Genomic DNA, 25,462 nt, shown 5'->3' with positions numbered 1-25,462 from the left:
CCTAGATTAATGAGAAAAGTGATCCAGGGTCTGCATAATTCAATGGAAAAGGCAGTAATATCATGAACAAAATGAGAGGAAACAGGTTTGAATTCTGTTCTCAGCTTCAGTTTTGACTCAACATGGTAGGAGTACCCCTAGTGCCTCTGCTTATCCTACTATAAAATGAGGTTATTACCAGTTCCCATTGTCCAATCATGGAGTTAGCATTGGGAATACTTTGAACTCTCAAATGAAAGAGGATATAAAACTACAAAGTGAAGAGTTGGTGTAGGAGAAGATGCTACAAGACTAAGAATGAGATGGCTAAGTGAAAGAACAATATAAGGATATAAGGATCTTCTACTCTGCTACTGTGGGGACTTTCTGGGCCTCCAGTTGTCTTCCTTGCCTTATGAGGGATGAGGTGAATACACACTCATAGAGGGAAAGGCAGTCTAGTGTAGTGGGTAAGAACAAAGACTTTGGGGATATCAACCTACTGAATCACAATCTCAAGGTAGGGGATGGAGCAGCTACAGTTTTAAGAAATTCCCGAGGCAATCCTGATGCACACCAAAGTCTGAGAGACAACATGTCCTCACCAGACCACTGGCGGTCTCCAAAGAAACTGTGTATTTCCAACTTCTCTTATATGTTCAGGCTGTCCAGACACCCTGAACCACTTTTTATCTATCACAAGCATTTTTTTCTTGGCTTTGCTTACTACTAAATGAACTCCAACTCCTCCTTCAAGGCCCCAATTATAAATCACCTTTTGTCCAAAACTTTCCCTAACCTTTTCAAAGAAATTAACTATTCCTGAATACAAAAGAGTAGGCAACCATCAAGGAGAATGAGGTGAATCTCTGTACACTGCATAGAAAAGTAACCATGGTATTTTTAGAGGAAAAAAAATCACAATATTTTAATAATATTTTATTTAAACAATAGAATAAATATGTATGTTTATGGTTTGGATATGTATATTAAAAGATCTGAAGAGGGATCCCTGGGTGGCTCAGTGGTTTAGCGCCTGCCTTCAGCCCAGGGTGTGATCCTTGAGTCCCGGATCGAGTCCCACATCAGGCTCCCTGCATGAGGCCTGCTTTTTCCTCTGCCTGTGTCTCTGCCTCTCTCTCTCTGTGCGTCTGTCATGAATAAATAAATAAAATCTTAAAAAAAAAAGACAAAAGTCTGAAGAATACATATACTTGGTATCAGGAAGCTCTACTTTTAAATTTTGTACCCATCCATGTTATTTGAGTTTGAATATCACTTCTTTAATGTTTCAAATTCAATAACAATTGAAGTAATTACCAAGAGAATAATTGCTCAAATAATTACTAGGGAAGAATTGATTGATGTTATAGCTCTTGTATATGACATTATCATTGTGTGTGTCTTTCTCCATAGGTTAGCTGTGAGGTCCTTGATAGTAGGGGACTCATCTGCCTATCACCAGTGCCCAGCACTGTCCCTGCTACTCAATGCAGGCATGGTGCATACTTACTGAATTTAAGAGATCTAAAAACAGAATCTAGGGAAGCTTAGTTGATCAACCTCAGAGATGGTCAAGTCTGCAGCTGAGGCTCAGCCTATCAGTTGGCATGTCTAGTCCTAGTAGAAGGACAATAGCAAAATGGAAGTGATAATGGTGGTTGAACCAATACTGCCTACAGCCTTGATCACTATAAATATAAAGAGCTTGACAGTGGTGGTAGGGAGAAGAGGACTTTGGACATGGTAATTGGCTACAAAAGGTCTGTGGGTCACTGCTATTCACTTCATTAAAAGTCACTACTCCATAGTTATGATCCATGTCCGCTAGTTCCAAAGCAACCTCTACTGTTTTTTAAAACAATAAAACTCCCCATTCACCCTGTAGAACTTACAGAAGTAAAAGAAATGGGTTAATTTTTACACATTGTCCTCAGTATCTCCTTTCTACCTCTGTCCCTTCAGAATCCTGCAATAATGAGATTGCCTAAACAATCTCCCTGGGAGGCCTTGGCAACTTCTAGGCGTCCACTCCCTGTCTTATACTTCTAGATCAGATTCTTAAACTTTAAATTAGGCCAAATGTAGACAGGTAACAACTGTGTCCATATTTTCTCCATTCCACCAGAATTAGTGGGCATTCTTCCCTTCCCTCCCTCATTGAAACAACTCACTATCATAAGCCATGCTGGTCTTTAACCTTGACCTTCTTAGGCTATACTTGTGAGAATTGGTTCCTCATCCTTCACTACCACCACCATCCCACACACATCCTTCCTTTCTGCCAACTTCCTATGAGAAAGTGGATATGAGTAATTGTTTAATCTCAATATTTTGAGAAATCAAAAACCTATTCCTCCTATAATTAAGGGAGAATAAATGAGATATGTTTGTATTTATTACATTTGTATCTAAAGTTATAGAAATTTATTTTTTAAAAAAGATTTTATTTATTTATTCATGAGAGACACACGCAGAGAGAGAGAGAGGCAGAGACACAGGCAGAGGGAGAAGAAGGCTCCATGCAGGGAGCCCGACTCAGAACTTGATCCTGGGTCTCTAGGATCAGGCCCTGGGCTGAAGGCAGTGCTAAACCACTGAGCCACCCGGGCTGCACAGTAATTCACTTTTTTTATCAAAAAATATGATTTTAAGGTCATGTAGGGGAAACGGGACACTATTTTCACAAAGTAATATTTTCAGATTCTTTTTTTTTAATGTGAACCTTTTCTATGAGTTGGGGATGGGTTGTTTGAGGGAAAAAGAGGACAGGTCATCTCACAGACATTAAGCACCTATTTTGAACCATGCTTTGGAACTGAAAATACAAATATGAGACGCTGCCTCTGCCACTGAATTTATGTTAATACATTCTGCTGTAATTACTCAGTGCATGTGGGTGTGAGTCCCTGGCTAGTGAGATGGCCAAGTTGAGGACCAGCTGGTGAGCCCTCTGCTCCCTTCTCAGCCTTACTAACTCTATTTGCTGAATTTAGAAGATAAGGCAGTTCCTGTCCTTTATCCTACTTCTCTAGGCCCAGCTTGGTCCTGGCCACTAGTCAGGTTCATAAGTTCATGTCTAGCAGGAAAGCCAGGACTATAATGGACATCTTGAGAACCATGCTCTTATGACTAGGAGATGGGCTTCCCCCAAAAGACAGAGACTTATTGGGAGCATTGACTTTAAGGAACCCTCCCAGGATACCCCCAGGATTTGGCTGGAGCCCTAATCTTTGTGGGTGGGAGCTGTCCAACATTTCAGCATACTTTGGCATCTGCCCACTTTGAAAGAAATATAATAATGATCTGGCTGTTTGGCTGTTTTATTGTGTACCTGTTCTAAAGGAACTGACACGGTTCAGGATCTAGCCTTTCAGATATTTTTTTAAGATTTTATTTTTAAGTTATCTCTACACTCAACGTGGGGCTCAAACTTACAATCCCAAGATCAAGAGTCTCACGCTCCACCACGCTCCACCAACTGAGCCAGCCAGACCCTCTCAGGTCTTTAGATATATTTTTTAATTCTTTTTTAAAAAGAATAAAATAAAAATATTTTATTTATTTATTTGACAGAGAACAAGAGAGCACAAGCAGGGGGAGCGGTAGAGGGAAAGGCAGCTCTCCACTGAGCCTGATGTAGGGCTTAAACCCAGGACCCTGGGATCATGACCTGAGCTGAAGGCAGATGCTTAGCAGACTGAGCCACCCACGTGCCCCTAGATGTGATACTTTAATGATCAGTTCTCCTTAAGATCACTGATCCCTGAAAAAAAAAAAAAAAAAAAACGCGCATTTTGCTCAGGCATATTTCTACCAGAAAGTGAATTTAATATAGGAAGGAATATACTTCTTTCCTGTCATGGTGACTTGACAATCAGAAAGGTAATCAAAGCTTGCTTTGTGAACATGAAATCAGAACAAGTAGAATTGGAAAATGTTAAGAAATGATGTATCATCCACACTATGGTCAAGCTTGATTAATTCTCCTCTCTCCACTAGAAGACACGCTGTCCTAGTGATCAGAATACCAATGTTAACTAAACAGAGTGCCACTTTATTGGACAATGTTAAAATTGCACTAAAATAGTTTTACTTTCTTTTTTCTTTTTTTTTTTTTTTTTTTTAAGATTTTATTTAGGGCAGCCCGGGTGGTTCAGCAGTTTAGCGCCACCTTCAGTCCAGGCCGTGATCCTGGAGACCTGGTATCAAGTCTCACATCAGTCTTCCTGCGTTGACGCAGAGAGAGAGAGAGAGAGCCAGAGACCCAGGCGGAGGGACTAGCAGACTCCCTGCCAGAAGCCCGATGCAGGACTCAATCCCTGGACCCTGGGATCACTCCCTGAGCTGAAGGCAGACGCTCAACCGCTGAGCCACCAGGCATCCCTCTTAAATAAAAAAATAAAAATAAAAATAAAAAGATTTTTATTTATTTATTTATTTGTGAGAGAGGGAGAAAGCAAGTAGGGGGAGGGGAAGAGGGAGAAGCAGGCTCCCCACGGAGCAGGGAGCCTGACATGGGGCTCAACCCCAGGACCCCAAGATCATGACCCGAGCCAAAGGCAGCCACTTAACCAACTGAGCCACCCAGGCACCCCTAGTTTTACTTTCTAGCCATCATTTTTTCTAGATTCCATAATAACCAACCCTGATGTTTATAATTGCCTTTACAACCAGATTCTACAGCATGCCATATGACAGTTTTTCCAACTTTGTATTTTATCTTTGCATTGATAAAGGTACTGCCTGGTGACATCTTAAGAGAGACATAAGGAAAGATATTAATCTTTTTACAATATCTCCAAGTCACACTATTCCTCTTGATAAGTATCCTATCTATAGCATGTAAATACTTGCTAGCAAGGATCAGCAGACATTTTTTGTGCAAGGGCCAAATAGTAAATATTTTACACTTTGCAAACCATACAATCTCAGTCAAAATTACTCAACTCTGCTGTTGTAATATGAAAGCAGCCATAGATAATAATCAGTGAATGAACATCGCTGCATTCCAGTGAAACTTTACTTAAAAAGAATGAGGGGGCTCTAACTCGTGATTGCTGATCCCTGCTTATTAGTCACAATCACAGAGCAGGCTGTTTCTTGTCCTTTCTTGACTTGCTTTGGTCCTCTTTTGTCATTAATATGATGCTTAAGTCTTCAAAAGTTGTTTGTTTCACTCTCCCTAAGAGGACCAGGAATCTTTAGAGAAATGGCTTCTTGGGATCCCTGGGTGGCGCAGCGGTTTGGCGCCTGCCTTTGGCCCAGGGCGCGATCCTGGAGACCCAGGATTGAGTCCCACGTCGGGCTCCCGGTGCATGGAGCCTGCTTCTCCCTCTGCCTGTGTCTCTGCCTCTCTCTCTCTCTCTCTCTGTGTGACTATCAGAAAGAAAGAAAGAAAGAAAGAAAAAGAAAGAAAGAAAGAAAGAAAGAAAGAAAGAAAGAAAGAAAGAAAGAAGAAAGAAATGGCTTCTTTCAAGTCTGAGGCAGAGAAAGTACAAGTTGAGCCTGGAACATCTTATACCTCCAGAAAGTAAAGAACTTCAAGAATGATGAGAATGTGTGAAAAATACATGGGAAACGGCTCCCAATGATCAATACCAGGACAATTTGAGCTTCAAAACAAATGAGAGTAATGTATTATAACCCATTGAATAAAATAATCTGAGTTTTTACTGATTGAAAGAAATAAATGAAAAAATTAATGGGGTAGGAAGGGAAAGCTCTTCCTTAATGATAGGATTAGGAGAAAAAAGTGTTTCTCAAACAGGTTAGAGAGTAATCAGAGCCACTTGGGCAGGGGTGCCGGGTGGTGGCTCAGTTGGCTAAGCAGTTAAGTGTCTGCCTTTGACTCAGGTCATGATCCCAGGGTCCTGGGATTGAGCCCCACATCAGGCCTCCTGCTCACTGGGAAACCTGCTTCTCCCTCTCCCTTTGCCTGCAGCTCCCCCTGCTTGTGTTCTCTCTCTCTCTCTCTCTGCCAAATAAATAATAAATAAAATCTTAAAAAAAAAATTTGGTGAGCTTTTCCACATATCTGCATCTTTTTTAAGAGGGGTGTGTGTGTGTGTGTGTGTGTGTGTGTGTGTACATGTATCTGTGTATGTTAGAAAAGCTCCCCTGGAGACACTGCTAGGCCTTCCCTGTTTGGGGACCACTGATATGTGGGCCACTGAAGATAATGAAAAGACAGCAGATGGGAGTGTTGTATCTTGAGCCTGCTTGGCCCAATCATTCCTGCTTCTCACCTCTATTCCTTCTATTTTCCTTATCTGTGTTTGGTCCTCTTGGAACTTAGTGGATCTAAAAGGAGGAGCTCCTGCCTCTAGGGTCTTTGGGCAGCCATAAGAAACAGACAAGACATTAAAGGACAGGAGTTTCCTTAACTAGCAGAGACTGCCCCCTGCAGTGTTTCCTTTTTAAGCTCTTGAAAGGAATAGCAAAATACCTGGAGGAAAAGTATCTAATGAAGAATTAATTCTTACTTTCCAGGGAATTTTCAGGAGATAAAAGACAAGCCTGTTAACAGACAAATTAAAGTCAAGTTACAAAGTGAGCATTTAAAACAGTCTTACTCTATTTTGAACAAGTGTAAATATGTAGGACCAAAGATCTATAATATGTAATATGTGATCCCTGGCTTCGAGGCATGTATCTGCTTGGGAATATGTTGGGGAAAAAAATTAAATGACAATTTAAAGAATTGGTAACTTAAATATTGTGCAGCAGGCTACATATATACTTAATCACCAAATGAACTATGTACACTCCTAAAATTCACTTAATATAGAGGAGTAAGAGATTGCCAAGGGCCAGAGAGGGCATACAAAACAGTAATAGAATCAGCATCTAATGGAAGAGACCTGAAGAGGTCACCGAAAAACAGAAGCTCACCTAGTTCAGTGTTCAGGCTGGTTCTTGACATTACTAGAACATCCCCATTGGGTGTTGCTCAGCTTAAAAACTTGCCATGATGGGACCTCACCCCTTCCTAGAATAGGCTTGCTGCCTTTAACTAGGCATGCTAGGAAGTTTTTCTTCAGTGGATCAAAATATGTCTTTCTGTACCTTCAACATTTTGATCATAGTTTTACCCCTTGTGCCACAGAGAAGTCTAATTCTTACTTTTCCACTGTTAGCCCTTTAAGTAATTAAGGATAGTTCTCGGGTCACATTGAATTTTTCTTCCATCTCTAAGCTAAACCCCCAGTTTCTCCAGCAGATCCTCTCAGGACCTAGTAGGAGTATATTCATTACATTCACCATCATGATCACTTCGTTATTCTAGAAGTATGCTGCCCATAAACTGAATTCAGTATTCCAAGGGGGAATATTATCACCCTCCTCATCCTAGAAGGACTTTATAATCCATTATCAGGCTTCAAACCAGTTCTAACCAACTGTGTTACTTTGGGCAGGTTACTTAATCTCTCTGAGCCCCAGTTCTGTTCTGCTAACATTTGAAAGCATATCATGGGCTGGGCACCATACTAAACATTGAGGATGCAAAGATTTAATGCCAGCCCTCAAAAAGCTCATAGAAAAGTAGAAGAAATAAATGTAGTAAGTACTGTCTGCATAAGCTATATGCCCACACAGTATTACAGAAATACTTAGAAGGCCAACCTAACCCAGCCCAGTAGAAAGAGGTAGGAATTAAGGAAAACTTTCCAGGTGAGTTGACACTTGAGATGAATCTTGAGATTAGGTGGCATTTTTCAGATAAAGATTAGTGTCAAGGAAGTGCAGGCGTTTCCAAAGAAGAAAAGTATGAATAAAAAGCTCCCAAGTTTTGGTGCCTGGGTGGCTCACTGATTGAGCATCTGCATTTGGCTCAGCTCTGGGATCGAGTCCTTCGTCAGGCTTCCTGCAGGGAACCTGCTTCTCCCTCTGCCTATGTCTCTGCTTCTCTGTGTGTCTCTCATGAATGGATAAATAAAATCTTCAAAAAAAAAATCTCTCAAGTTTGAGTCTGCTGGTATGGTGTCTTATAGCTGGAACATGAGGTTGGAAGGGGGTGAGGCAATGGGAAGTGAGGCTGGAAAGGCAGGCGGGTGCCAGTCACAGGAAGTTTAATGAGGGGCAGTGGAAGACACTGAAACAGGGGTTGGTTTATCAGTAGTCTGTAAAGAAGTAGACATAAAGCCTGTAAAATGGTGCCAGTGAGACCTCCCCAAGTTGTGAAGAGCAGATGAGATCAATAAAATGCACAGGAGGGGCAGGTGCATGCCAGGGGCTCAGTCAGTGGTGGCCCCTTCCCCAGCCTCTGTCAGCTCCACAAAGATAACTCATGTGAAGCTCCTATCCATCTAAAAGCCTTCTGTACTTTGCATACTCCATTGCAAATCCTTATGTCTTCTGCCACATGTCTTCCTTCCATTTGGTTTTTAAGATCCAAGTGCAGAACCTCATGTGTATTTCTTTTGAATGGTTTAGCCTCTTGCCACAACCTATCACAGCAGTTTGGGATCCTGACTCCATCAGCCAGCCATTTTTCCAACCTACTAATCTTTCTACCAATCCTCAGTTATTGATTCATAAAAATAAAGGTTTCACAAGACCTTAATTTTTGAGATGCAAGTAACACATTTCCATTCATTTATATGGATGGCTGATTTTACACATAAGTGTGTGTGTCTGCATCATATCCAAATAATAAAACATGTACTTCACAGTATCAGACAAATGTTCACCAGAAGTATACTGTGACCAAAGCACAGGTACAGGGCTGTGGAGGCCTATCGTGTTCCTGTTATGCCATGACCAGAGGAGGCAGGAGGAGGAATGGAAAAAGGAACGAGGGAAGAAGAAAGAGGAGGGAGAAGAGTGAAAGATTTTAAAGCAGTGAGGGAAGAGAGGAAGGACAAAGTATAAAGATGAAGTACAAAGAAAAATACCTTACCCTTTGTTGTACTTTGTAATGTATGAAGTGCTTTCAGATAGGTTATCTTAATTGATTCTGCAAAGAAGCTTATGAGAAAGCAAAAAATGAGAGACAGAGGGGAGATGGGAAGCAAGGCCCACAGTGGAGAGGAGAGATGAGCTGAGAAGAGCTCAGAGCCCCTCATGGCCTCCTGGGCATCCCAGAGGATGTGCCCTGCCTGGTGAGAAGCTAGCGCAGACCTTTTAAAACCAGACAAACTAGCATGAAGGTATTGAACCACCACTTCAAAGAAGTCTGAACCGCCCAGACGAAAAGCAACAGAAACCTTTAAGTGGTTATTTTGGCAACTTTTGTCAAGAACTTTTGACTGCCTGACCACAGCTTTCCTCCATACTTTTCTCCCGTTTTTTAAAAATATTTTTAATTTTTTTCCTTGTCACAAAAGCCATATACGTTCATTGTAAAATAATTTAGGAAGTCCAGATAAACCTGAAGAAGAAAATAAAAATCCCCTATGACCTTACTGTCAGGTAAGAACCACAATGGTTATTTTCTTTTAAGATTTTATATATTTATGGGGGGGGAGGGGAGAGAGAGAGAGAAGCAGGCTCCCTGCCTACCAGGGAGCCAGACGAGACTCAATCCCAGGACTCTGGGATCATGACCTGAGCCAAAGGCAGATGCTTAACGGACTGAGCCACCCAGGCGCTGCACAATGGTTGTTTTAGAACATATCCTCACATTATTCTTCTAAGCCTATTGGTATATTTCTGCTCCATAAAACTGCCCACTTAATATATTGTAAACATCTTTCCATGTTTTTATCAGTTGGGATGTGTTTTGATACAAGTAAACTCGGAGGACAACTAGCACTGTTGATTAACAGCACAAACCCCAATCCAAACTAACAGTGGCTTAAACAAATAATAGGGGCATTTTTCTCACATGACAGGAGTCTGAAAGTGGAGATACAGGCTGGTAGAATGGCTCAAGGACATCATCAAGGACACTCCACCTCCTTAGCCTGTCGAGTGTTACCTCATGTTTCAACGTGGCTGAGCTGTAAGAGAAGCTGGGAAGCAAATATTTCATGTTTCTCATCCCTCTGTTGGACAAGAGTGCAGGGAATAGTTGCTGAGTTAGCCAGCCAGCGGTGCCAGAGTCATTACATATTCTCCTGCAGCATGCTCTCTTAAGCAGCTACGTAGTTTAGACGATGATTTATTTAACTGTTCATTATTGTTGATCATTTCGGATGTTCCCAGTTTTTCATTATAAATATGCTTATATCTAAAGTTTTACATGTACCCATAATTACTGCTTTAGTACAAAAGTCCTAGAAGTTGAAATAAGGTCAAAGAATATACAAAATGTAAAGGCTTTTAATATCTTTTTTTGGGGGGGGGGGATCCCTGGGTGGCGCAGCGGTTTAGTGCCTGCCTTTGGCCCAGGGCGCGATCCTGGAGACCCGGGATCGAATCCCACGTCGGGCTCCCGGTGCATGGAGCCTGCTTCTCCCTCTGCCGGTGCATGGAGCCTGCTTCTCCCTCTGCCTATGTCTCTGCCTCTCTCTCTCTGTGTGTGACTATCATAAAAAAATATATATATATCTTTTTTTTTAAATGAAATTGCCCTCCAGAAAGACTACTAAATTACACTCTTACCACCCGTGTCTAAAAGAGTACATTTCCCTGGACTCTCAACAATGAGTTTCTGTTTGTTTGTTCATCATCAAGCTATTATCCTATGACCATTGTGTGGATTTAACTTTGAGCTAGCCCTGACCAGATTCTGAAGTGCCCAGCAGCCTATGGGGGCCCAGAGCAGGGACCCTGAGAGCTTTAGCCAGCTCCCCATCCTCCATTGCTGCCTGGACATGTGGGTTTGTAAGGTGTCCTGTGCTCCCAGGCTTCCATTGCAGGCCCTCATCTTGATAGGCATTGCCAGGCATTGTCTCTGGTGAGCATATACCTCACTCATCTGTCTCTTTTTTGAACGTCCTTTCTGCTACTATGAAGTCATCATCTGGTCCCATCTTAGTCCTAAGTCAACACCATCCTGGCTTACTTGGAATTGAGGTGCACCTGGTATCTGGCCTCTTTTTAAACAGCCCTCCTATATCCTCACACGTCACTCTTACTTGATGTACCTCAAGTAGGGTAGCCTCACAGGCCTACTTCATAATCTGGAACTGAGAGAAGGTTGAGAATACAGTATCAGTAGGTTCAGGATGCATATTCATCATATTAAGCTGCTTTTGTGACAAGCCGCAACTTTCTAGGGAGGTGGTCAAAAGAGTAAATTATCTGAGACATCATTACCCTTTGAAACAGTTTTTGACTAGTCAGCAGTTGGCTACTATGAACAGTCCTACTCATTAAACAAGGAGCTATCCATGTATGAGAGAAGAATCGTCTGGCTTGATCATCTCTGTACAGAGTAGATGCTTCAATATTCATGTGTATAGACATATGTTCACATGTGGATAAATGACCAAATGATGAATCCAAGCAACCCTCATGCTCAGTGCAGGAACATCTCAGTACCACACTATGACTCCTCTAAAATAAAAAAAAAGAAAATGCCAGAATTCTGGTTCCAGAAAGGAAATGATAAGGATTCTGTTCTGGTGGTCCTAGGACCTTACCGTGACCTTTGGAGAGGTGACAGCTAAAATGTGAGAAGCACTATCTGAAGGAAACAAAGTTATCTGAGAGCCTTCCATATAGGGCACAGTTCAGAGCTACTGTCAGTTATTACCACCACAAGAGAAAAGAAAGGAAAAGAAACTAAAATTTATGAAGCACCCATTATTACAAATCCAGCTAAAGCCAGGATCATGATACCCGGCCCAGTCACTGCTAAAGGCCCCTCCCTTTTCCTGATTACAGAATGCTGCCTCATAAGATACCTACTACTATATAGATCCCACTCACAACTTACTCTATCTAATAGTAGAAAAGTCTCTAATCTCCTCTCCCTACCAAATTCCATTGTTACTGGCTCTATGTCAAAGACTTAAAAATTCTGTCAGAATTGCATTACCAACCTCTCACCGATAGCTCTAACTATAAAGGTTCTGTGTGAGTGCCCCACGTAGGTTAGCCTCAATCTTCATGATAAGGCAGCAACATAACTACGTAAAAATCATTGGTAAACTTAAACATTATTCCTATTTCATGCCAGCCATTTACACTTATTCCATGAATTGTCTGTTTGGAGCATTGTGTTTTGGGTGCCCATAAGCCATACACATAGTGATGTCCAAAAGGCATTTCTATTTCATAAGAAGAAACCAAGGCCTAGAGACGCCAACCTTTGCCCAGAGCCCAGAAGATTATGAAAGGCAAGTCTTTTGACGTATACATGCTGCCTGACTACATGTGGCTAAACATGCCAATATATTTCTTAGAAAATACACCATAAGGCTACCTAGTTTGGTGGTGCAGTTAAAGTGTGCTTTCTTAATTCTCTATTTCTCCCACTTTTGCAGAATCTTAGGAAACCCTAAGTCATTTTCCCTTTCTTAACCTCTTTCCCCAAAGTATGAGGCAAAAATATGAGGGGCACATATATTAGGTAATATCTAGCTTTCTCTTGGTTCCCTGGTGATATGCATTTTCTCTCATTGTTACCAAACTTCCACTTTTTCCAAATCAAAATACATTTTAGCATAAGTGCAGTATAGCAACAAAATTTTCTTTCATTTTATAATTTCCTTAAGTGAATCTTCAAAACCTTCATATAAGGACATAGTCTAATATCTCATGCTCAGAATAAATTACATGGAATATCAGGCATTTACTAAAAAAGTAACTATGTCTGGGGCCAGGAAAAATGCATTCCAGGACCCTAGATCTTCAGTAAAGGTGTGAATAGTGAGAATTTACTATCAAAAGTCTCCAGATGTTTGTTAAACCACATGGATGACTTATGGGTTCCTCAAACTTTACAGCCCAAACAGTTCACAGACAAATACTTTTATGTGGGTAATAAATGTAGAAATAATATTCTCCTTCAATAGTAAAGCAATGCTTTTTAAAAGAACAAAAAAAAAGTTTTTTATTAGATCAACACATTGTTTTAGATCAACATATTTTAAAAAATAATAATATTCCATGTTGGTGACAGTGTGTTGAAATGAGCTCTCAAGCTTCTGGAAGAAAAATCAAAGGTAACCATCTTTTTGGAAAGCTGTTAGGCTTTAAAAGATGTCACTCCTCTTGACATAGTAATTCCCTCCCCACAGGATAGTATTACCTTTAGACAAAACTAGATTGTTCACAGATATGAATTCTAGCCCTATCTCAATATCAGAAATGTTCACCTACTGAAGATTGATTTAATAAAGCATGGAATATTATGCCCCATTAATGATGACGTTTTGTAATACCCTTCGGTATTCTTCACAGTATCCGTGTATGGTCTCACTTCATCCTCAAACCTGCTCCTCTGTACTTCTCTTCATCCTTCCAGTGCTGCAGCAAGAAACTGTGGGGTTCTCCTTGACCTCTCTCTTTCACATCCCACAGCTGGCCTGCAGCAGTTTGTCAGTTCCACCTTCAGTAAGATTTGCCCTACTTTCCAGGCCTCTTGTAAAGCATGAACTGAAAAGGTTTGAGGAGAAAAGAAAGCAATCCTGATTTCCCTTGAGTGGCTAGGGTTTTAGTTCTTAAATCGAGGCTCAGTTTTTCTCCTTCTTGAATTATCTAACGATCTCTTTTTCCTACCACAGAAACCATTCACCTCATTGAAAACATGATATCTAGAAATAGGGTAGCAGGATTCAAAGTATTACCACAATGAATAGAAAAATCTGTAAGGGAGAAAATAATAAGATTTCACTAGTGGTAAGCCTACTTACTGAGAAATGTGGTGTATTTTTAGTGAACTACAAATCTGTACACCGTGAAGGGCCATCAGATATAAAGGAGGCCCTAGAACCAAGTGTGCAGAAACCTCCACTAGCCTAGATGCTGGGCTGTTGCCCTTAGGACAGGTGAGTAGGCTTTGCCACAGGAGAAGAGACACGGCAGTAGACTGTTGATGTCTGATGATTCCCATGAGGTTGAGTCATAACACCAAAGGTTTGTCGAGACCTCACATGTACAAATAGGTAGAGAAGGTTATGATAATTAGGTAAGCCCAGAGTGGGAAGATGTTGAAGGGCTAATTTAATCCACAGAAAGGCCTCTTCATGTTTAGATTCCTAAGGAAGAGAACTGCATACTGAGAACTTGGTTATAAATGTGATGATTTAGAAATGTTGGAAAGTTGTGACTGGCCTATAGTCTGTCGAAAGTATAGAATTTACCTCCTTGGAATAAATCATGTCCTGGGTAATGAACTTTACTTTAGCCAAATTGTAACTTCTCTTTGAAAACATTGTGCCCTTTCTGAAAGAAGACAGGAATCAGTAGATCCCTGGAATCAGTCTTAGAGTTTAGGTGTCTTTAGAGCACAACACAAGGTCATCCACATAAACAATCATGTGGAACTTTAAGGTCCTTGAGTTTGTGGTTGAGGATCTGTGAAAAGTAGGTGCTACCTCAGAAAATCTTTAGAGCATAACAGTCCAGGTATATTGTTGATTTTTCCAGAAGAAGGCAAGCAAATGTTGACTCTTTTGGTCTAAAGGAACACTAAAGAAAGCAGAACATTTATCTGCAACTGTAATATATACAGCTTTGTGAGGCACTAAAGATAAAAGAGTATTTGGTTCTGGGGGCACCTGGGGGCTCAGTCGGTTAAGCATCCCACTCTTGATTTCAGCTCAGGTCATGATCTCAGGGTCCTGGGATTGAGCCTACATCAGGCTCTGCACTCAGCATAGAGTCTTCTTGTCCCTCTCCCTCTGCTCCTCCCTCCACACACACACTCTCTCTGTCTCTCTCTGTGTGTGTCTCTCTCACAAATAAATAAAATCTTTAAAAAGAGAGTATTTGGTTCTGGTCAGGGAATAACTATTCTGTTTATGGCCCAGTAAATCCATATCCTCACCCACTGAGTTTTTTGACTGAAGCATAGGAGTGTTACAAGAACTGCTCAAGGCCTGATGAGTCCTTTCTGTATTATGCTTTTAACTATTTTAGTCCTCCTTTAACTTTAAGAAGGTATTGTGCAAGTTTGGGTAGAACTTCAGACAGGCCATTCTGGACCTTAATGGATTCAGCCCCAATAATCCTGCAAACAATTGAATGTTTGAAACTTTGTCCCCTTTTTGTTCTAAAGCACTCTCAACTTTGTTCATATCGAAGGTTCCCCAAATTGACCACTATAATGCTAAATTATCCTTGATAAAGTTGTGCTATAATGAAATAAGTTCACAAATTTGGGTTACAGAATGCATGTAAGAAGCAAGAAATTGGCCTACAGGGGCAGACTTGGCTTTAGATCGAGCAAACCCATAGTTTGGGAAACAATCAGTCCAAAGAGTTTGCTTGTACACCTGTGTCTCAGACTCTCCCTCGAACCTAATGCCCGAGCCTCCCAGCTACAAATCCCAACCAGCTTTGTGGTTCCAGAGGACAGAAAAACAGAGAGAGAGCTCTCCCAGAGCCAGACCTTCATAGACAAAGCAAGAAAAGACTGATGAAAGTTCTCATAGGGTTTTTTGTAATCACCAAAAACTGGAAACACCCAGATATCCTTCAATGGGTGAATGGATAAACTGTGGTAATCCATATTTGTACCATTGCTTGGAAAATACTACTCAGCAGCAAAAAGGACTCTTAATCCATGCAGCAACTTGGATAGAACCCAAAGGCATCATGCTGAGGGGGAGAAAAACTCATCTCAAAAGATTACTATATAATTCTATTTATACAGCATTCTTAAAATTATAGCAATAGAAAACAGATCTGTGCTTGCCAGGGTTTGGAGTTGGGGACAAAGTGTGGCAACAGAGAGGCCACACAGGGGAGTTTCCCTGAAGTTATAGAACAATTTTGCATCCTAGTAGGGTTGTAATTACATGAATCTACACATGTGGTGAAATTTCACAGACTGTACACCAAAAAAAAAAAAAAACGCACATAAAAACTGATTAAATGATGGGGGAATCCCTGGGTGGCTCAGCGGTTTAGCGCCTGCCTTTGGCCCAGGACATGATCCTGGAGACCCGGGATCAAGTCCCCACATCAGGCTCCCTGCATGGAGCCTGCCTCTCCCTCTGCCTGTGTCTCTGCCTCTCTCTCTGTGTCTCTCATGAATAAATAAATAAAATCTTTTTTAAAAATCCAAATAACATCTGTAGCTTAGTTAATAATGTACCAATGTCAACTTCCCAGCCTTCACAATTATTATGTAAGATGTTATTGGGGAAGCTGGATATGGATACATGGGAATTCTTTGTCCTATTTTGCAATTGTGAGTCTAAAATTATTTCAAAATAGTTTCCAAAAATTTACAGGGCACTGATTTCTGCAAACAGCACTTGGGGATCTCTTCAGTTTTTACTGAGAAAATTATATAAAATAAAGCCTCAAAAATTATAAATTTAATGCAGTTTCTAATCACTGTAATTTCATTTACTGTAATTTTGATTGGGAAATTACACTCAGTTTTTTAACTATAGTATTGTTATAAATATTTTTGTATTGTTACAAATATATTATATCCAGGAGGGGGAAAAAATCCCTTGCTGGGTTTCCCCCAGGATTAAATACCCCTCTAAACCTCTTTACAGAGCTCCTGGTGTGTAACTTCTGTCTACCTTTTTAACCTTATCTCCTGCTCCCAGCATGCATTCTGGGGTGAGCTATTTGTAATTTTCTCTCTCTTCCCAGTCCATTCTTCTCTCCTCTTAACTCTCTGTTTGATTACCTTCTCCTTCAAGACCCACATCAAACTATGCTTCCTCTACAAAGCCTTCCCTGGCCCAGGAAGCAGGATTGCTCCAACAGCATGCCTTCCTTCGTGTGGGTTGTAGCATAATGTAAAGCCCTTTGGTTATTTGTTCACTGGCCTAGCTCGGACCCCGGTCCGTGAACACCCAGAGCTGGTCCCATTCCTTCCTATAGGCCCTGCACCTGGGTTTAGTGCTAGAACATACACTCCATAAATGGCGATAAGCAAGTGAGTGAATCAGAGGCTCTGGAAAGTCCTTAGTAATAAATTTTGTGCATTCCATCCTGCCTCAATAGAGTGCTTTTCAACAAGATTTTCAACGAAACTAAAGATCAAAGAGGGTTCTGAATTAGCTACAGTTAAACGGAATGGCAAATGAATACTTAAAATATTTTCCAAACGTTCAATTCGGTTAAGATTTTATTATTATATTTAAAATTTTTACCATTCTTTCTTTTCATTCATGACACAGTGTTGTAAGAAGCTTTAGAAAGACCGTGAGGGGGGGCAGCCCTGGTGGTGCAGCGGTTTAGCGCCGCCTGCAGCCCAGGGCATGATCCTGGAGACCCTGGATCGAGTCTCATGTCGGGCTCTCTGCATGGGCCCTGCTTCTCCCTCTGCCTGTGTCTCTGCCTCTTTCTCTCTTTCTGCATCTCTATGAATAAATAAATATTGAAAAAAAAAAAAGAAAAGAAAAAGACCGCGAGGAACAAAAAAAGAAAGACCGCGAGGTTGTGCTTGTGAGCCTCCTTGGACAGCTACCATCTAGGACTTAAGAACAGGATATGGTTTCTGAAGGAGGATGGGCAGGTTGGCAAAGATGAAGAGCACAAGTCTATGTTAAATCTTATATATACCATTTCCAGCTTTCACTAAGAGCAGCACAGTGTCCCCGCCTTGCAGGCAAGTCACTTGCTACTCCACCCCACTTGCCGTGGCAGCAGACACAAATGCCCCGGATGACAGACTCCTGATTTTCCCGCTCAGCATCCTCATGGGCAAATAACCTGGGACTCCGTAACTGTCTTCAGGTGTAACTTCTGTTTCCAGCTTCCAGCAAGATGACTCAGACTTTCGTCATGTCTTCTTGCACAATCTAATGACCATTTCTCCATCAGAGGTCTGGAAACTTCATTAAACAGGGCAGATAACCCTTCCTTGAAACCAGTCCCACCCTTGGCTCCTGACACATCACCTATGTCTCCTATCTCCTCTCTTGATCACATCCCCTAAGATTACTCTAAGATTCAATCACTGGTCTTCGGCCCATTTTAAAAAATAAAAGTAACAACAAACTTACTTCTCACGGCTCTAATTTCCCATTTTCTCTTCACTTCTTTTTGATATCGTGTCATCTTTAAAGGCCCAAGTTAGGTGCCACCCTCCCCCAGAAATCATCTGACTGAGCCCACACTCATCCTTTGCACTCTCTTGGAGCATTTAACAGCCAAATGTACTTTCACAGTTGAGCATTTCATATGTTTTGGCTTGTGGGATCTCTTATTGTTTTATGAATTACTCTTACTTTTTCAGTCAAACAAAGGCTCCTTAAGGACAAGATCCTTGTCTTTAAATGATCCTGTGCCCTTATGGTGCCTCACAGTGTTTAGCACCATATGTCAGCAGGCTGTAAATCCTTGGTGACTGAAACTAAGACAGTGTTGCTGGGGCATGTGGAAGGCTCAGTGGTTGAGTGTCTGCCTTTGGATCAGGCCATGGTCCTGGAGTCCTGGGATCGAGTCCCACATTGGGTTCCCCACAGGGAGCCTGCTTCTCTCTCCGCCTTTGTCTCTGCCTCTCTTTCTATGTCTCTCATGAATAAATAAATAAAATCTTTAAAAAGACAGTGTTGCAGTAGCTTGGAAAAAGAAACACAAAGAAGAAATTTCTTTTCCCTTCTTTCAATACTCAGGGGCCCAAATCAGAGCAAGGTGTCGCACACTGGGGCTGTGCAAGATCAAATAGCTTTTCCTGCCAGTGTGGTGGCATAGTCAGAGCATAGGCTTTAGGTGGGCTCATGCTCTGGTCTTGCCAGTGCTTGAGCTTGAGCTTGAGCAAGTCACTTGAACCCAGAGCCTTTATTTCCTCATATTCAAAATTGAGAGAATTACTAAGGCTTTTTGGAGATGAAGGCTATAATCCATAAGAGTGTCATTTGTGGTGGGAATTTCAGGAACCTTGGTAGACCAGGGTTTGAAAGCTGTTTGAAAGAAGGTAGGCCTTATCATAACTCTCTAGTGCATATCCCACTGAGAGGCCCATTGTCTCCTATAGGGCAGGCAGCTAGAGTCTAGGGGACCTGAAGAGTAATGGTCTGCATGAGAAAACAGAAAACCCAACACCGACGCATGTCAAGTTTGTTGTAGACTTTCTGGTGGCAAGGCTAGAGGATGAAATGAGCAGTCTGTCAAAAAGGCAAGGAAGTGAAGCTGGAAGATTCTGAGAGGGATTGGCTGCGGGGCAGGAGGAGGTATGAGAGCAGAGGAGGGCTGAGCTTGGGATTGAGGCAAAGTAGCTAAACAACTGGTCAGATCCACTCGTTCCAGAGGTAGGGAGAACATGCCACTTGGCCAATGACAAGGGCAAGCCACACAGCCTAAAGAAGGAAGATAAAATGACATGGCTTATATGTGTCCTCTGAGACACAGACCTGCTTTTGAAGCATGAAGAATCATTAAGGAAACATCAGGCACACGAGGGCTGCAGAAACAAATGTTCTCCCCTTAACACATTACAGCAGCCTCTGCAGCCCTGCTCCCTGTTCTGTCCTCAGGCTAGCCACTGAGGGGCCAGCAGTCCACCCCTCCAGAGTAGGCCAGGGAGAGGGAGGCTGAACAGTAGCTATGAGGCATATGACAGCATTACCCAGACCAGCCTGGAGAAGCCTCTTTAAGAGTTGAGATCATTGTTCAGTACAATGTGTCCTAGTAGCTGGTACCTCAGCAGGGTTCAGGACCTTAGAGAATAGCCACATGACCTAAAAGTATTATAAGAACAGAACCCTGGAAAAGCTCCAGTCCCTACCAGAACCAACACCATCCAGATCCCTGGCCCAGTGTGCTGGAGTGGGCATGAGCTCGTCCCCACCAGCCCTGGGACTAGGCCACCTACACCCTCTTTACCTTTGACTAATTCAGCTTTGAGAGGCTGAGCCTCACTATGAGTCAGGTCCTTGTCCCCCGCCCCCCCTCCCCATGAGAGAAGGTGATTGGCTGGGTCTGCCAGGGCTTTGTGACCCGCCTGCAGAGCCCCTCCACCCCCTCAGAACCCTCCATGCTTGCCTGCATGTATTGCCTCCATGCAACCCCAGAATAACCTGGATGTGTGACCCAGGGGGACAAGGGGTAGCGATTTTGCAGATTTCAGCCCCAGACAGATGACTTCAGCCCCCCTGGGCCTGGGCAGGAAGGGTTAGCCCAGTGACAATGGGCATAGCCCCACATCAGGAGCGGGAAACGTTTTGGCAGACTCCTCAGAGTTGTCCTCTGATCTCACAGCATCTGTTCCAGTTCTCCTGGCCGGTAGGATGGCATCTACAAAGCCCAATAGATGGGAAATCCAGAGCTGGGGAGGGATTGTGGTCAGAGGCCCAGCTGCGGGAAGCCCAGATGGCTGTCCCCAGACAGAAAGGGGAGCATTCTGTGGTCTTTCCCCATCCTGGACTTGCCTTTCTTGGGCTCGGAGATCTGAAGCTGGATATGTGTTGGGTACCTGCCTTCTCAAACCCCCTTGGATTCTCACTGTCTGCCCCAGTGACACTGAAAATGTATGATATGCTAGGTTCTGCACAGCACTTGGTATCTGTGGTTCACTTAATCCTCATAAAGGCTCTATGAAGTGGGAACTGTCCCCATTTTATAGATGAGGAAACTGAGGCCTGAAGCCAAGCTGCTAGGAGATGTTAGGGCCAGGATTTGAATCCAATTGTGCTGACTGGAGATCAGTATTCTTAACATAGCATCTTTTTAGAGGCTGCTGAAGACATGCCCAGTACCCTGCAGAACTGGAAGACCTGGTAGTCTTTCATAGCTGTGCTGGACAGAGGGCAGAGTCCTGGGAACTGCAGGGAGTTCTCCTAGGGGCCAAAGAACTGGAGACCCCTTAATTATCTTTAAGATATATTTGTGGAAGATAGATTCCCACTGAAGACCTGAAAACAAAAAGCCAAAATCAGATTTAGGCTCGTGATACCATTATTAAATACTGGAATGTGTGTGAGCTTTCAGAGTTATACAGACTTATTTATGATTTAAGAATATAAATCCCTAGACTTAATGTAGTCCTAGGTATCTGGGAAGGAAGTGGATGGTTTCTAGAAACTCTTCTGACCATGAGATATTAAGATTTAGTCTTGACCACTTTCAAGGCCTTAGGCAACAGAATGACAGCAACTCTGCCTCTCCTGATGAGAACTGTAACCACCTTTCCCATAGCCAGTAAATGCACCCTGAACCTTATGGTCCTAGCACAGGAAGTGATTTAGCAAAATCACCAGATTACACCTCCTCAACTTGTCTATCCCATGACTCCAAACCTGGTAGCCCGAGTCAAGGTTCTGAAGAGCAGGCTTTTCCCAAGGCCACATTCTCAGTCTGATCCTGGAACAGGATCTTCAGCTGACTCAGGTGTCACTCCAAGGGACATGCCACAAATCCAGTCAGGGACTGTTTCTCTTGAGGGTTACTATGTGCCAAAGATGATGGTAGGAACAAAGGGATAGGAAAGACCCCGCTATGGTAGCTTCTGGAACAGAAGCTGACCCCTTGTGTGGTTGCCTGCCATTGTCTCGGAAGAGGGAAAGCAACCCTTGGTAATGGGTGTGTTAACTTAAAGAGTTTTCTCAGACTGTTTCTCTGCTATAACTGAAGGCAGTTGGGCCATGTAGAGCCGGATGCTTGGGTAAATGCTTTATATATCTTTGTCCCCAGAAGCTGGTCCACTTTGCGTCTAGGTCTGAGTTAACACCCAGTACAAAAAGTCATCAGAAGTTGGATCAGTTGATGAGTTTAATGTGTGGTTTTGAGGAATAGGGAGGGTAGTATAGTTCAGTCCAGATTCTTAGACCTAACGTTCCAGGCCATTCCATCTGGTCCAGCTCTTATAGGATGTCCAGGTCAGGACTAAGCACCCCCTGTGCCCTGATACCATGAACTTTTGACAAAAACAGGCTTCCTCTTTGGAGGGCCACATCAAAGGCAGGGGCTCTTTTTCTAAATTGATTTAGGGAGAGATTTGGGGACCGGGAAATGTTTAAGAGAAGGCTTTGTTCAGGACCTGGGTGCCACCTGCTGGCCATAATTTAGTTGTATTTACAGAGCCAAATCTAGGAAAGGATAATGAAATATTGCTCAGTAGGTTAAGTGTCTGCCTGCCCTCAACTCAGGTCTTAATCCCAGGGTCCTGGAATGGAACCCCTCATTGGGCTCCTCAGTGAGGAGCCTGCTTCTCCCACTCCCCCTGCTTGTGTACTCTCACTCTTTCTCTGTCAAATAGATAAATCTTACTTTAAAAAAAAAAAAAAAAAAAAAGATGAGATAAGGGAGCCAGGAGATTGTTTCTTTGTGTCTCACTAGCAAGTGTGACAGAAAATCTTTGCAGCGACCCCTGGGTGCCTTAGAGGAGTCCTCCTGAGCTAAAATGGACCCAACCAAGGCAGAGAGTAGCCAGTCCTGAGTGGAGATAATGGCTTTGTTCCTAATATCAGCCTGCCACCCATAATCACCCTACCCTCCCACCTCACTCCACCCCATCCCCACCCATTTTCCAAAAAGCCCAATAAGAGGTAACAACATGATTGTTGTCCTGAAAGGAGACATTCTTTCCCCAACTTCCTTCTTATATGCCCTATTGCCACTTTGGGGAACCCTAGATTCAGAGTGATCAAAGGTGTGGAAAATGCCCCCCATCGTGAGGCACAGACAGAACTGGGAATTTCCAGCCCATCTGAGAAGACTTTGGCATTTTTAAAATACCTGTGTAGCTCCTGGTGACTCTTAGAACCGTGATGGCAAGGTCTTTAGTTGTATTCTGGAAGGAAAACTGGAAATTTTTCCTATGCATCAAGAAAGAAGATGGCTAACACTTCCCCCCAGGGAGGTAGCAAAATATGTCAACATCCCAGCCTATGCCACTGCAGTGTAGGCCAGTCAGTCCCAGGCACCCACCTATGTCAGGTGAGGATGGTGTTCTAGTACTAGGCACCAGAATCACCTGGAGTGTATGTGTGGGTGTGGGTGTATGTGTGTGTGTGTAACCATATACAGTTGAGCCTTGAGCACTACAGGTTTGAACTACATAGGTCCCCTTATATGTAGATTTTTTTTTTGAGAAATACAATACGGTACTGAAATTGTATTTTCTCTTCCTTGTGATTTTCTTAATAACATTTTATTTTCTCTAGCTTACTTTACTGTAAGAATACATATATAATACATATGACATACAAAATATATGTTGATCAACTGTTTATTTCATCAGTAAGGCTTTTGGTCAACAGTAGACTATTAAGTTTTGGAGGGAGTCAAAAATTATACACAGATTTTCAACTATGCAGGGGATCAGTTCCCCTAACCCTGTATTGTTCAAGGGTCAACTGTATATAATACACTACATATGTTATATGTTACATATAAACACATACTAATAAATTTTATACGTAGTACCTTATATATAGTTATACACATAATATATAATATAGTTCTGTATAATATGTATATAGTTATACACACACACACACACACACACATGCACTTGGGCTTTACTCTGGCCTACTAGAAAGTCTCTGCCCAAAAGTCTGATGTGCTTTTCTAGTAAAGAATGTGAACCATCACCTGTTCAGTCCTGTGGAATCCCAAGAAGATGCCTTCAGGATGGAAGACCCTTGAAGCTAAAATGATTTCAGTGAAAACCTGAAGGACTAATGTTGACCTGGACCAATGCCTCTGCTTTTATCAATAATCAATCCTTGAAACTCATATACGCTAAACAGAAAAAAAAATCCCTAAAGTGACTCAGAACTCCCAGGGCCAACCTAAGACCCCCTCCCCCTTTACCTTCCAGAACCAGTCCTGACCGACTCAGACCCTCTGAAACCTAGCAGAATGCAAAGCCATAGCCCTCCCCTGCTAACCCCAAATCACCCTGCTCCCAGGGGCCTCAGGGAGAAATAATCCTCCTCCTAGCTCATGGAAGGATACTGTTGGATACACCCCAACAGTATCCATAATAGCTTGTCCCCTCTGCACTCAGCTCCAGCAGGACTGTGCAAGCCCCCTAGGGTCTGGCAGGGTCTGACCACTCCTATAGGGGCCAATCAAGCACATTTCTAACTCTACATGCTCTCCTTTCTGACTTCCTGTCACACCTACTGTTTTCACCACACACTTTGGGGGTATTTGGTTCTACGATTCTCCTTTGTGTTTGTCTTCCCAGTAAGACTACAAACACCCTAAGGACAGGGGCAAATCTTTCCTATTTCTCACTAACTAAATACTCATCAAAATAAATTGTACTTTTCTCCACCCCATCCATTCTATCTCTTTGTCAAGTTTGGTGTCCATCTATTCCCACTGGCTTACCAATGTTACTTGAGGTGAGTTTCCTAGAAACTCCTAAACCCTGTCTCTGCAATTATGAAAAATTGAGAGAGAAACGCTCTTGTTTTGTCCTTCATTGCCCAGGGGAAGGGAGGCCAGGCAGGCCAAAAAGCCAACAGAAACAAAAATTACCATCTTGGGAGCTTCTGAGGACTCAGAAGCTAGGAATTCCAGAGATTTCCGAGGGTAATTTTGAGGGAGTCTCCTTGCACTGAGTGTCCTCTTACACAATGGTTTTGAGCCCAGTGCCCTGTATTGTGACCCTTGTTCTCACCACAGGATTTGTTTAGATGCCTGTCCCCCTGGCAGTAGGAGCTTTGAGGCCAGGAATGGGGTTTCCAGGCCTGTCACAGGCAAGGTACTCAGCCAATTTTATGAATGATGCTTCTTCATGTGCCTCTCCTCTTCCTGATCATCTCTCATCACCTCTGGCCTGGCCTCCTCCTCCCCCTCAAACTTTCATCTTGGGCATCATTTCCTCCAGACACTGTCTCTCAACCCCGTGCATGGAGACATGCCCTGCCCCTCTCTGTTCCTATAGCACCCTGAGCATGCTCAGTCACAGCCTGTCAATTCTCTTGAAATCACTTATAGGTCTGTCCCTTCCACCTAATGTAAGCTCCTCAAGGGCCAGGCTATGTTTCTCAGAAGGTCCCAAGACAATAATTTTTGTTTCTCTCTCAATTTTTCTCAAAAACTGAAGTTACATGCACATCTAATGAGGTTCTACTATGTATCCTTGGGGTCGAGGGTGCAGGGGAGCACAGCCTGGTGAATGCCAGCCAAGCCTCCTCTCTAAAGCGGCTTCACCAATTTGCACCTGTAAACTCTTTGGGCATCTTGGGTAGGTGCAGATTCTGACTCAGTAGGTCTGGGGTGGGACTGAAGAATTGGAATTTCTAGCAAGCTAAAGCACATACAGCACCACTGCTGCTGCTCCAGGGACCAGAGTTTAAAAACCATGGGAGCAGAGAATGAGTGGATTTCGGGGAGGGGGCAGCAATCCAGACAGCTGCTGGTGGCTCCTAACTTGGGGAGCAAAGTGAGAGGGCTGGAGAGGTGGGGCCCATTTAGGAGTTTGATAAGTGGTGAGGAGGGTCACATGATAAAGGCAGATGCCTACAGGCACAGGGGATGGTCTGGGCATATTTTTCCT

The 25,462-nt window shown here is 42.8% G+C and overlaps 1 protein-coding gene across 4 annotated transcripts in view; it reads left to right on the top strand.

Annotated features, from left to right (window-relative positions):
• The window catches only part of MAPRE3 (microtubule associated protein RP/EB family member 3), a 53,623-nt gene that overhangs the window by 21,900 nt on the left and 6,261 nt on the right, over nucleotides 1–25,462 (top strand). For 2 of the 4 annotated variants that reach the window (XM_072770751.1, XM_072770749.1), the window contains exon 1: nucleotides 19,978–20,232. The exons of the other annotated variants lie outside the window; for them this stretch is intronic. The gene's annotated coding sequence lies outside the window, so the exon portion shown is untranslated. Of the gene's footprint in view, nucleotides 1–19,977; nucleotides 20,233–25,462 lie in introns of those variants that run through there. 4 annotated transcript variants of the gene reach the window in all.

Source organism: Canis lupus, chromosome 12, assembly GCF_048164855.1.
Source record: "Canis lupus baileyi chromosome 12, mCanLup2.hap1, whole genome shotgun sequence".
Lineage (NCBI taxonomy): Eukaryota > Metazoa > Chordata > Mammalia > Carnivora > Canidae > Canis > Canis lupus.
This window is presented reverse-complemented; position numbering and strand designations above follow the sequence as displayed.